Source organism: Tamandua tetradactyla, chromosome 18 (genome assembly GCF_023851605.1).
Source record: "Tamandua tetradactyla isolate mTamTet1 chromosome 18, mTamTet1.pri, whole genome shotgun sequence".
NCBI lineage: Eukaryota > Metazoa > Chordata > Mammalia > Pilosa > Myrmecophagidae > Tamandua > Tamandua tetradactyla.
Window position 1 is genome coordinate 67,877,448 of NC_135344.1, and position 12,901 is coordinate 67,890,348.

Consider the following 12,901-nt stretch of genomic DNA (forward strand, 5'->3'; position numbering starts at 1 on the left):
GAATCTGTCAATTAGTTCACTCTGTCATACTTATATTGCCTATAATTTTAGATGAAATATTTTTATTCAGCAAACTAAATCTTAGACTAGAAATAGGGATAGATGTAAAAAAATTTATAATACCCTATATTTGAAAATGTATTCAAGATTTTTCTCAGACAAAATAACTAACATCTTCCCTCGTGATTCAGTTAATATTTTAGAAAAGTGCCAAAGAATTTTAGATCTGGAACTAGAAATATCTCAAGGCAGTGACTTTACTGCAACAACTTGAAACTGAAATATTAACTCCAAAGGAAATTAAGCACAAGACTACTAACAACAGATTTATATGAACTTTCCTATTTTATGCCAGAATATGAATTTTCTGAGCCAAGAATAGCTTTTATAGCCTAAACATTTAAATTTCATACATGTTTACATATATACATTCAATATTTCTTTATAGCACTGAACTTTTTAAAAACGTAAAGAAAACTTTATCTTTTAGGCATTAGAAAAATTAGGACACTCTACACTTCTTGTCTCCATGTCATTTCCATTCAAATTGGAATACAGACTACTGCTACACATGCAAAATGACATAGGCCACTAGAAAGTTCCTTCCGGAAACTGAAATTCTGGTACAAATAACAGTCAAAAGGCAGTTAGCTCCTTCACGGTAAACATACTTTGCAAGACAGTTGCATTTTGTACTGATACCGTTTTCCTACTTTTCACATTCCTCATCCAGCATCTGACAGCAAACTCCGATTGAACTATCACCACTTTTACGAAGACATTCATTAAGAGCATCAAAGCTAAGATGTGTCTGTCACCGCTGTCATCGCATAACTTCACAGGTACCCGGGGGCTGCGAGGGGGAGGGGGCGGCGATCTCTAACGCACCGGAAGGAACCCGCCGCACTCTCAAGAGTGAGTCTCGCCTGAGTCCGTCCAAGAAATAAAATCTCAACCGCTGCGTCCCTGTCCTCGCAGCCCTGCCACCTCCAACCCCTTCCTTCCCCTGCTCACCGCCGCCTCTTCTCCGCCAGAAAATTCCGCAGCACTCCCGACCCCGCGGGCTGCAAGCCCCGGCCGGGGGCGGACCCAGCCGGCGGGGAGCGGACACAGGCCCCTCAGTGTCCCCCGGCAGCAGGCACCCGGGTGGCGGGCGGTCCCTTCCCACGGCCTCCCGGCGCGCGGGGGGAAGCAGGGCCAGCTCGCCGCCTCCGAGAGCGCAGCAGCCCGACTCCTGAATGCAGGGTCTTCATCGCCGCCCGGCCCCCGCCAAGGTCCCTCCCGCAGCTGCAGCCACCACTCAATGAAAGTGCAATTTGTTATCGCTCCCGGCCTCGAGGCCACGGCGCTGTTCGCGTCCCGCGTCGGCGCCGCTCATTCAGGGCGCTCGCGGACTTGCTGGATCCCGGGACCCAGCCCCAGCCCCGCCAATCGCCGGGAACTGGCCTCGGCAGCGGCGGGGGCGACGCTGTTTCCCCCTCCTGGGACCCCCTTCTCTCCGTTTCTCTGTGCGTGTGCGCCCTCTGTCTCTGCGTCTCTGTCTTCTGTGTCTCTGACTCTCGCTCTTTGTGGCTGTTTTTCTGCCTTATACACACACATGCAAGGGGGAGGGGTCTCTCCACGAAAAACGCCAAAATGTCACCTCAAAAGCAAGTGCAACAACTTGCTCTGAAAACGACCCGGGCACCTGTCGAGAAATGCCCTGCAGCCAGCAGCCCCTGGGCGCTCGCACGGTGCCTCGGGGCGCGGGGAAGGGCGGGGGGCGGGCGTGAATTTGGCCAGAGCAATGACGACGGGGACCGGGTGTTCTCTCCCCTCCCCCTGCCGGACCCTTCGGCATCTCGGACCAACGCGAGTCGCGACCAGAAGCCCGAAGAGGGGCGCGCCCGCCTCAGGGTTGCCAAACCTCCCGGGGCTTCCGGGGGGTCGGATGCCCCGGGCGGCGAAGGGGAGAAAAGCAGCAGACCGCGAGGCGGGGAAGGAGCTTCCCCAGCGCGCCGCGACCTCGGCGGTGGCGGCCGCCCGGCCCCACGGCGCAGCCCGGCGTTACCTGTCAGTTGCCCGCAATCGGGCCCTCGGTCCTCCGTCGGTCCGTCGGTCCACAAGCCGTGGAGGAAGGAGAAAGGGGGTGTCCCCGCGGCTGGGACAAGCTGTCAGCGAGGGGAAGAGACGGACCCGAGCGCAGAGCCGAGGGGGCCGCGGCCGCTCCGCCGCTGCTGAGGCTGCCGCTCGCCAGGTCGGAGATGCCAGCGAGGCCGCGCGTCCTGGGATGGCGGCGCCCGGAGCGCAGCGCTCGCCTCTGGCGCGGAGGCTGAGCGCCGGCGGCGGCGGGCTGAGGCAGCGCGCGGGGCTGTCTCCCGCCCCTAGCTGCATGTTAATACTGCGGGAGGAGGAGTCCCGCGCTTCTCCGCCCAACCACGGGCGCCGGCGAGCGCTGGGCGGGGAGCGGTCGCGGCCGCGAGCCAGCGCCCCCACACCGCCCCAGCTACTACGCCCGGCCCCCGCCCCGGCACGTGCGCCCAGGCCCGGCCGCCACCCCCCTCCGGAGCGCGCTTCTGGTCTGCCCTGCTGGCGGCCGATTTCTGGGGTGTAGAAGCTCCCCAGGAGTGGGTTCCGCCCGCTCAGCGTTCGGGTGGGAAATGCGTTCATCTCAGACGGAAGGGAAAGCCCAGCGACCCCGGGATGCACCGAGAGGCCCGCATCCCGTGGGTGGGCGTGACCCCATCCATTCCAGCACCTTTGGAGAATTAAACCTCCCTCTCCCCTCTTGCCAGTAGTTGCCCCTAACCTTTTCTCTTAAGGGAGAAAATCAGAAGAACTCATCACACTTAGCATTACAGGAGAGCAAGTTGATGTGCAAAGGGTTTGCCGACCTCTCCTCTCCATCCTCAGGGTCCCGCGAAGGATTTTTGAAGGAAGCCCTCCCAACCCCCCACCGCGACCCCAGGGAGGAGACCCTGGGTAGAGTCCCAGAGTCAGAGGGGCTGAAGTTCAAACTCCAGCGCTGTCACTTACAAACTGTTATTCCCCAGAGCCTCAGTTTTATCTACAGAACGACGACTCTCGGGAGGTTGCGTGGACTAGATTACACAACAGGGATCTCACCAATTCCTCTTGGTATTGGGCAAAGGTAATTAGAAAAATGAATCCCCTTTTCTCCTGCCCGTGTGACCTCAGTAACTCTCCACTGTCCACCCGAATTACACTTCGAAGTCAAGTCCATCCCTTAGGCTGAGGACCAGGTCTCTAAATCATACTCTGAAAAGTGAAAGTGCTTTAAAATAAAAATAGAGATAAATGGTGTAAATAGGTGATGTAGGATGTGGGTCAAACAGAGAGAAAAGTAAATCAATTAAATATTTATTGAGCTACTGTTCTATCCGCTTAAATACTAGGACTCTGTGATGATAAAATGAGACTGGTTAATTACTGTCTTCCTGTTTCCCTCAACTCAAAAGAAGAATGGGCCTCTTCAGGGAGAATGTCCTTTGTTCTACAAATCCCAGAGAGAAAATTTTGCCAAAAAGTATATAATCTTCTTTATGTAATTGTACCCATAAAATTATAGCATAAGATTTAGCATCTGCTTTGTGTGATATCTAATTATAAATATTAAGAGACAATCCTTTCTAAAGAAAACCCTTCTAAAACCGAAGAGAAGTGGAAAACAGTTTCCCTAAGAATATGACTCAGATAAATAATCTCATTCCACAATTTCATTGTGATTTTCCATTATATTAAAAAAAAAGTTTAACCACTAAGCACTTAAAGAAATGGAGGTAAATTCTAAGCATTGTACTACTTAGCAATACTAAGCCAACTAAGGCAATGGCTACCAACGCTTTAACAATGTTCCAAAAGAAATTTCAAGCCAATTCAAGAATTACTACAGAGGGGCACTTGTGCTCCAAATCAGATTTCATAAAAAGGCGAAATACTAACGTGAAAAATAGGCTTCATACTTGGAAAAGCAGCCACCTTACCTTTTCAGATTTGTAAATGTTTTTAATCCATAGAATTTTTAGTGGGTCACCTAAATGAAAAGGCCCTAATTCAAATCACATGGCATTGGTAGATACAAATACTTGAAATAGAAAATGAGTTTCCTTACAAAATTCATTTGCAGATTAATCCCAGCAACAATATCTATATAACACTTCTGTCATTAGGGTCTTCTCGGACTGTAAGCAACATAAGCTAAATTTGGCTAACTTAAGCAAAAAAACATAATTTCTTGGAACGATATCGAAAGCTTCCAGAAGTGAAGAAAAGACTGGAAAGCAGTCTTGGAAACAGGCAAGATTGAAGACAATATTAGAGGAATAGGAAGCAAGAAGGACAGAAGCCATTTGGTTTGATTTTGCACATCCACCGTGAATAAATGCCAATTATTTCTTCTAAGCTCACACCACTGGATCAGGATTCAAAGTCATAGGATCCAGCATTTGACTGGCCAAGCTTCAGCTTCTGTTAGGCACTAACTCCCTGTCCATACCAAGATAGGAAGAAGGATTTGGTTTCTTGACTTCCAGAGTGAAAAGCAAGCCTTAGATTTACCAGCCTACAAAGAAAACATATGATCAGGTGTGCTAGTTAGATTCAGTTGTCAACTTGGCCAGGTGAAGGCACCTAGTTCTGTTGCTGTGGACATGAGCCAATGGTACATGAACCTCATCTGTTGCTGATTATATCTGCAGTCAGCTAGGAGGCGTGCCTGCTGCAATGAATGATGTTTGACTTAATTGGCTGGTGCTTAAATGAGAGAGCTCAGCATAGCACAGCCCAAGCAGTTCAGCATTCCTCATCTCAGCACTTGCAGCTCAGTCCAGGTCTTTGGAGATGCAGAAAGAAATCACCCTGGGGAAAGTTGCTGGAACCCAGAGGCCTGGAAAGAAGGCCAGCAGAGACCACCCTGTTCCTTCCCACGTGAGCAAGTACCTCAGATGAAAGGTAGCTGCCTTTCCTCTGAAGAACTAATGACATCAATCCCCTTTTATTAAAAGCCAATCCATCTCTAGTGTGTTGCATTCTGGCAGCTAGCAAATTAGAACATCAGGGTTAGGTGATTCCTCAGAAAAAGATCAGGGAGCTATGAAGAAAGAAGGATTTGATACTGTGAGGTCAGGGGAGTGATGTCTGCTATACCGCCTATGAACTTGATATCATATTTCTTATAGTTACTTGGGATAACTATAAGAATAAACAGTAAAGTTGTGCAACTAAAATTGATAGTAATACTGTCATGCTTGTTTTGCTTGAAAACATTGTTCATACAATTTTTTAATGCTATCTAAATATTTTCTTGTTATTATACAGTTAGCTCAGTTAGGAAAGCATAGGGCCTCTGACCTCTGTGGTAAGCTAAGACTAGTCAGTGTGCTCTTTTCTACAGTCAGAGATGATGTGGGAGGCTAAATGATGGCCCTGGAAAAATGTCCACATCCTAATACTTGGAGCCTTCTCCTACCTGTTGAAAGCAACTTTGCTGATGTGATTAAATTAGAACAAGGAGATGGAACAATGGAAGCAGAGGTTGAGGTGATGGCATTTTTGAAGAGGAAGGAAGGGGCCCAAGCCAAGAAATATAGGCAGTCTAGAGAACTGAGAAAAGGTAAGGAAATGGATTCTACCCTGGAGCCTCCAGAAAGAACACCTGCCATCATCTTGAATTGAGCCCAGTGAAAAGGATTTCAGATTTCTGACCTCCAGATCGGTAGATAAGACATATTTTAGTCACCAGGATTGTAGTGAGTTTCCACAGCAGCAGTAGGAAACTAACATAAACAACGTATCTCGCCCCCAGGAGCACTGTCCCTAAAGCACACTATTGGGGGGTGGTGGCGTGAGAACCCCTCTCCTGTACGTCACAGAAAGGTTTATCTGCTCCTGGAGAAACTGGCTGCAAAATCAGCAAATACATTTAAGAGCAGGAAATTGGAAACCAGGACAGATAAGTTTCCTACAGAGGAGTTTCTCTTTCCCTGGTTAAGTAAAAATGGTGACTTCCAGAACATTTTAGGGTGCCAATATATATCTTAATATAACTTAACATAAGCCTATGGGGGAAATAATATTACCTGTAGTAGCATTTTAAAAGCCTTCCTTCATCACGTGTAATAAATGGAGAACTTTATCATGTTAACAAAAACAAATGTCTTCATATGTCTCTCCTAAATTTTGTTTTATCTAGTGGCTTCTTTTTTAAAATTAACCAATCCAGTGTCATGAAATAGTCTTGTTATCCTCCGATGTTTTTCCAAGATCTATTTTGGTTTATGTTTTATTTTACATTTTTATTAAATATGTAAATGCTAGAATGCAATGGATTTAGCTTCTGTCCTTCCTCTTCGTTCATTCCTGGTCATTTTTTTAACAGATTAATTTACATCAACTATCTCATCTCCTCCTCTTCTCATCTCTCTCCACCCCCATTTTACTCTTTCATCCATTGTAATTTGGCTTCAGCCCTGCCCATGGCAATCTGACTTTGTTCTGATAAAGGTGGTCCAATTTACCCAATAAATACAGAGTAATTCCTGTTTCCTTGATCTCCAGCTAGCATTTTAGGCTGTTGATAACTGATTTTTCAAATTTTCCACTGATAGCTTCCATTACTTCAGTCTGTCGTGATTTTCCTTCTACTTCAGCGTCCCCCAAGCTTTCCTACCTCCTCTCCTCAACTGCAGTTATTATGCCCCCCAGGCTGGTAGTTGGCACCACTGGTAAGTGAAATCACCCCAAGAGAAGGCGCATTTTCTCTGAAGAGAAAGGGCTCTAGGAAGCCCTCCTGTACTGCATGGTGGAGAAGGACCTCAGCAGCAGATGGAGGCGGAAAACCAGGAGAAGGGTGCCACGAAAGCCAAAGAATGAGAGAACTTTAGGAGATGATACAAATGGGCGCTGACTTCCAAACCAGCATTTCTACACATAGAGCATTTCCACTTGAAGAAATGTAAATAAGGACCACAAATTTAGAATATGCAAGACGAATGTGCCATTTAGCTTTTCACGTATTCCCCCAGTGATGGCTGGTTCTACATATACTCAGCTATTAAAGCCATAAATATCAACATCAGTCTGGACTCTTATTCACAACATGCAATCAGGTTTTATCACATTTCTAAAACCAGGTTTTATCACATTTCTAAAACAATGTTAACCTATTTCACTCTCCTGCTTAAATTTTTTCGGTAGTCTTCCTTGTCTTCAAGATAAAATCTAAAACCTTAGATATGGCATACAAAGCCCTTCATGATCGGATTCTTTCTCCATTAAATTATTACAAAGAATTCATTTGAGTGAGGTGACATTTCATATGCTGGAATACTAGGCTAAATGCTTCATTAAAATACTTTTAATAGGTTGGAAATAAAAATTCGTAGTTAAACATAAATATGGAGGAATACCAGAACAAAAAAGAAAATACATTCACCCATATATATTGCTGATAGCACATAGTTCCAAACCAACTGTATATCTATGAAGTAGTAAAAGAATTACAGAATCCTAATAATTAGGAATTAGAGAATCCTAAAAGAATTAGAGGATCCTAACAAAAATAAATTAGTGTAAAAATTGTACAAAAGGGCAAAATATAGATTATTACATCTAGAAGTACTGAATTTAAGAGTTCCTCCTTAAGCATTTTACTATAACAAGACATTTTAATCTTTCAAGGAATCTCTTGTAATAACGTAGTATTCTAATTTCTCTAGAGACATGAATGTTCATAGCAGACTACATTAAGCAAAATTGTTTAAAAACACATAACGGGTTTAAGATTTAGGCTTTAATTTGACACGCAATATATCCACACAACTGAAAGAATAATTGGTTTCATCATTAATCTCAATAGCTCTGTTTTTGCAATACCCTTAACTTGACTGCCCAGCTTTTCCCACTCTAATTCACATTTTTATTTTTCATATAAATAGATATGTTCTTGGTATGGCCATTTTTAAGCATGATCCTAGTTAAAGAGAATCTAGATAAATAATTGATAAAACTGGAATGACCTGGAATTATCATGAATTAGCAACTAAACCAGCAATGAGCATGCACATTTGTACAGAACTTCATTTTATTTTCATTGTTGTGTTTAATAGGCTTAAAAGGAAAGCATCTTCCTTGTTAAGTGAACGGGTAGATGATTCAAGGAAAATCAGTTGTAAATTTCTAGTGAATGCATGAATAGTTGGATAAGTCACATACACTCTCTTAAGAATCAGATTGTTTAGATACAGATTTTGTCACAATATAATTTATTGTATCTTCAGAAGCATAGCTCCCAGAAACACACAATTAATACTGACATGTCCACATTAAGGCATTTTAAAACAAACAAAAATTGGCGAGCACACGTTCATGTATGGGAATGGGAATTTCACTCTCCTGCTTAAATTTTTAAAAATTTAAAGACTGAGGTATATATCATAGGAGTTATTTAAAAGATTCAGAATCTAATATTCATCCTTTCAAAAAATACCCTCGTCTGTTTTTATTCTATCCAATTCAAGGAGACTTAACAGGGAAGAAAAACAGGTGATGTTGGTCTTCCCAACCAAACCTATGAATTATCCACTAGTCTTCTCATTTCTTTTTTTTTTTTTTTTTTTTTTTTTATTGCTGGGTCATGGGGCAACTAGATATTTAGTTTTTTTTTTGTTTTGTTTTTTTGTTTTTTTGTTTTTTTGTTTTTTTTTATTAATTAAAAAAAGAATTAACAAAACAATTAGAAATCATTCCAATCTACATGTACAATCAGTAATTCTTAATAACATCACATAGTTGCATATTCATCATTTCTTAGTACATTTGCATCGATTTAGAAAAAGAAATAAAAAGACAACAGAATAAGAATTAAAACAATAATAGAAAGAAAAAAAACAAAAAAAAACAAAAACAAAAAACCTATACCTCACATGCAGCTTCATTCAGTGTTTTAACATAATTGCATTACAATTGGGTAGTATTGTGCTGTCCATTTCTGAGTTTTTATATCCAGTCCCGTTGTACAGTCTGTATCCCTTCATCTCCAATTATCCCTTCTCTTTTTTTTTTTTTTTTAATTAACGGAAAAAAAGAAATTAACCCAACATTTAGAGATCATACCATTCTACACATGCAATCATTAATTCTTAACATCATCACATAGATGCATGATCATCATTTCTTAGTACATTTGCATTGGTTTAGAAGAACTAGCAACATAACCGAAAAAGATATAGAATGTTAATATAGAGAAAAAAATAAAAGTAATAATAGTAAAATCAAAACAAAACAACACAAAACAAAACAAAAACCTATAGCTCAGATGCAGCTTCATTCACTGTTTTAACATGATTACTTTACAATTAGGTATTATTGTGCTGTCCATTTTTGAGTTTTTGTATCTAGTCCTGTTGCACAGTCTGTATCCCTTCAGCTTCAATTACCCATTGTCTTACCCTGTTTCTAACTCCTGCTGAACTCTGTTACCAATGACATATTTCAAGTTTATTCTCGAATGTCCGTTCACATCAGTGGGACCATACAGTATTTGTCCTTTAGTTTTTGGCTGGATTCACTCAGCATAATATTCTCTAGGTCCATCCATGTTATTACATGGTTCATAAGTTTATCTTGTCTTAAAGCTGCATAATATTCCATCGTATGTATATACCACAGTTTGTTTAGCCACTCTTCTGTTGATGGAGATTTTGGCTGTTTCCATCTCTTTGCAATTGTAAATAATGCTGCTATAAACATTGGTGTGCAAATGTCCATTTGTGTCTTTGCCCTTAAGTCCTTTGAGTAGATACCTAGCAATGGTATTGCTGGGTCGTATGGCAGTTCTATATTCAGCTTTTTGAGGAACCGCCAAACTGCCTTCCACAGTGGTTGCACCCTTTGACATTCCCACCAACAGTGGATAAGTGTGCCTCTTTCTCCGCATCCTCTCCAGCACTTGTCATTTTCTGTTTTGTTGATAATGGCCATTCTGGTGGGTGTGAGATGATATCTCATTGTGGTTTTGATTTGCATTTCTCTAATGGCCAGGGACATTGAGCATCTCTTCATGTGCCTCTTGGCCATCCGTATTTCCTCTTCTGAGAGGTGTCTGTTCAAGTCTTTTTCCCATTTTGTAATTGGGTTGGCTGTCTTTTTGTTGTTGAGATGAACAATCTCTTTATAAATTCTGGATACTAGACCTTTATCTGATATGTCGTTTCCAAATATTGTCTCCCATTGTGAAGGCTGTCTTTCTACTTTCTTGATGAAGTTCTTTGATGCACAAAAGTGTTTAATTTTGAGGAGTTCCCATTTATTTATTTCCTTCTTCAGTGCTCTTGCTTTAGGTTTAAGGTCCATAAAACCGCCTCCAGTTGTAAGATCCATAAGATATCTCCCAACATTTTCCTCTAACTGTTTTATGGTCTTAGACCTAATGTTTAGATCTTTGATCCATTTTGAGTTAACTTTTGTATAGGGTGTGAGAGATGGGTCTTCTTTCATTCTTTTGCATATGGATATCCAGTTCTCTAGGCACCATTTATTGAAGAGACTGCTCTGTCCCAGGTGAGTTGGCTTGACTGCCTTATCAAAGATCAAATGTCCATAGATGAGAGGGTCTATATCTGAGCACTCTATTCGATTCCATTGGTCGATATATCTATCTTTATGCCAATACCATGCTGTTTTGACCACTGTGGCTTCATAATATGCCTTAAAGTCAGGCAGCGCGAGACCTCCAGCTTCGTTTTTTTTCCTCAAGATGTTTTTAGCAATTCGGGGCACCCTGCCCTTCCAGATAAATTTGCTTATTGGTTTTTCTATTTCTGAAAAATAAGTTGTTGGGATTTTGATTGGTATTGCATTGAATCTGTAAATCAATTTAGGTAGGATTGACATCTTAACTATATTTAGTCTTCCAATCCATGAACACGGTATGCCCTTCCATCTATTTAGGTCTTCTGTGATTTCTTTTAAAAGTTTTTTGTAGTTTTCTTTATATAGGTTTTTTGTCTCTTTAGTTAAATTTATTCCTAGGTATTTTATTCTTTTAGTTGCAATTGTAAATGGGATTCGTTTCTTGATTTCCCCCTCAGCTTGTACATTACTAGTGTATAGAAATGCTACAGATTTTTGAATGTTGATCTTGTAACCTGCTACTTTGCTGTACTCATTTATTAGCTCTAGTAGTTTTGTTGTGGATTTTTCCGGGTTTTCGACGTATAGTATCATATCGTCTGCAAACAGTGATAGTTTTACTTCTTCCTTTCCAATTTTGATGCCTTGTATTTCTTTTTCTTGTCTAATTGCTCTGGCTAGAACCTCCAACACAATGTTGAATAATAGTGGTGATAGTGGACATCCTTGTCTTGTTCCTGATCTTAGGGGGAAAGTTTTCAATTTTTCCCCATTGAGGATGATATTAGCTGTGGGTTTTTCATATATTCCCTCTATCATTTTAAGGAAGTTCCCTTGTATTCCTATCTTTTGAAGTGTTTTCAACAGGAAAGGATGTTGAATCTTGTCGAATGCCTTCTCTGCATCAATTGAGATGATCATGTGATTTTTCTGCTTTGATTTGTTGATATGGTGTATTACATTAATTGATTTTCTTATGTTGAACCATCCTTGCATACCTGGGATGAATCCTACTTGGTCATGATGTATAATTCTTTTAATGTGCTGTTGGATATGATTTGCTAGAATTTTATTGAGGATTTTTGCATCTGTATTCATTAGAGAGATTGGTCTGTAGTTTTCTTTTTTTGTAATATCTTTGCCTGGTTTTGGTATGAGGGTGATGTTGGCTTCATAGAATGAATTAGGTAGTTTTCCCTCCACTTCGATTTTTTTGAAGAGTTTGAAGAGAATTGGTACTAATTCTTTCTGGAACGTTTGGTAGAATTCACATGTGAAGCCATTTGGTCCTGGACTTTTCTTTTTAGGAAGCTTTTGAATGACTAATTCAATTTCTTTACTTGTGATTGGTTTGTTGAGGTCATCTATGTCTTCTTGAGTCAAAGTTGGTTGTTCATGTCTTTCCAGGAACCCGTCCATTTCCTCTAAATTGTTGTATTTATTAGCGTAAAGTTGTTCATAGTATCCTGTTATTACCTCCTTTATTTCTGTGAGGTCAGTAGTTATGTCTCCTCTTCCATTTCTGATCTTATTGATTTGCATCCTCTCTCTTCTTCTTTTTGTCAATCTTGCTAAGGGCCCATCAATCTTATTGATTTTCTCATAGAACCAACTTCTGGCCTTATTGATTTTCTCTATTGTTTTCATGTTTTCAATTTCATTTATTTGTGCTCTAATCTTTGTTATTTCTTTCCTTTTGCTTGCTTTGGGGTTAGCTTGCTGTGCTTTCTCCAGTTCTTCCAAATGGATAGTTAATTCCTGAATTTTTGCCTTTTCTTCTTTTCTGATATAGGCATTTAGAGCAATAAATTTCCCTCTTAGCACTGCCTTTGCTGCGTCCCATAAGTTTTGATATGTTGTGTTTTCATTTTCATTCGCCTCGAGGTATTTGCTAATTGCCCTTGCAATTTCTTCTTTGACCCAGTCGTTGTTTAGGAGTGTGTTGTTGAGCCTCCACGTATTTGTGAATTTTCTGGCACTCTGCCTATTATTGATTTCCAACATCATTCCTTTATGGTCCGAGAAAGTGTTGTGTAAGATTTCAATCTTTTTAAATTTGTTAAGACTTGCTTTGTGACCCAGCATATGGTCTATCTTTGAGAATGATCCATGAGCACTTGAGAAAAAGGTGTATCCTGCTGTTGTGGGATGTAATGTCCTATAAATGTCTATTAAGTCTAGTTCATTTATAGTAATATTCAGATTCTCTATTTCTTTGTTGATCCTCTGTCTAGATGTTCTGTCCCTTGATGAGAGTGGTGAGTTGAAGTCT

At 41.3% G+C, this 12,901-nt stretch overlaps 1 protein-coding gene across 10 annotated transcripts in view; it reads right to left on the reverse strand.

Moving 5' to 3' along the window:
* Positions 1-12,901, reverse strand: part of DLGAP1 (DLG associated protein 1) — a 1,070,811-nt gene that overhangs the window by 1,024,735 nt on the left and 33,175 nt on the right. For 9 of the 10 annotated variants that reach the window (XR_013165255.1, XR_013165262.1, XR_013165263.1 and 6 more), the window contains exon 1: positions 2,051-2,272. The exons of the other annotated variant lie outside the window; for it this stretch is intronic. The gene's annotated coding sequence lies outside the window, so the exon portion shown is untranslated. Of the gene's footprint in view, positions 1-2,050; positions 2,273-12,901 lie in introns of those variants that run through there. 10 annotated transcript variants of the gene reach the window in all.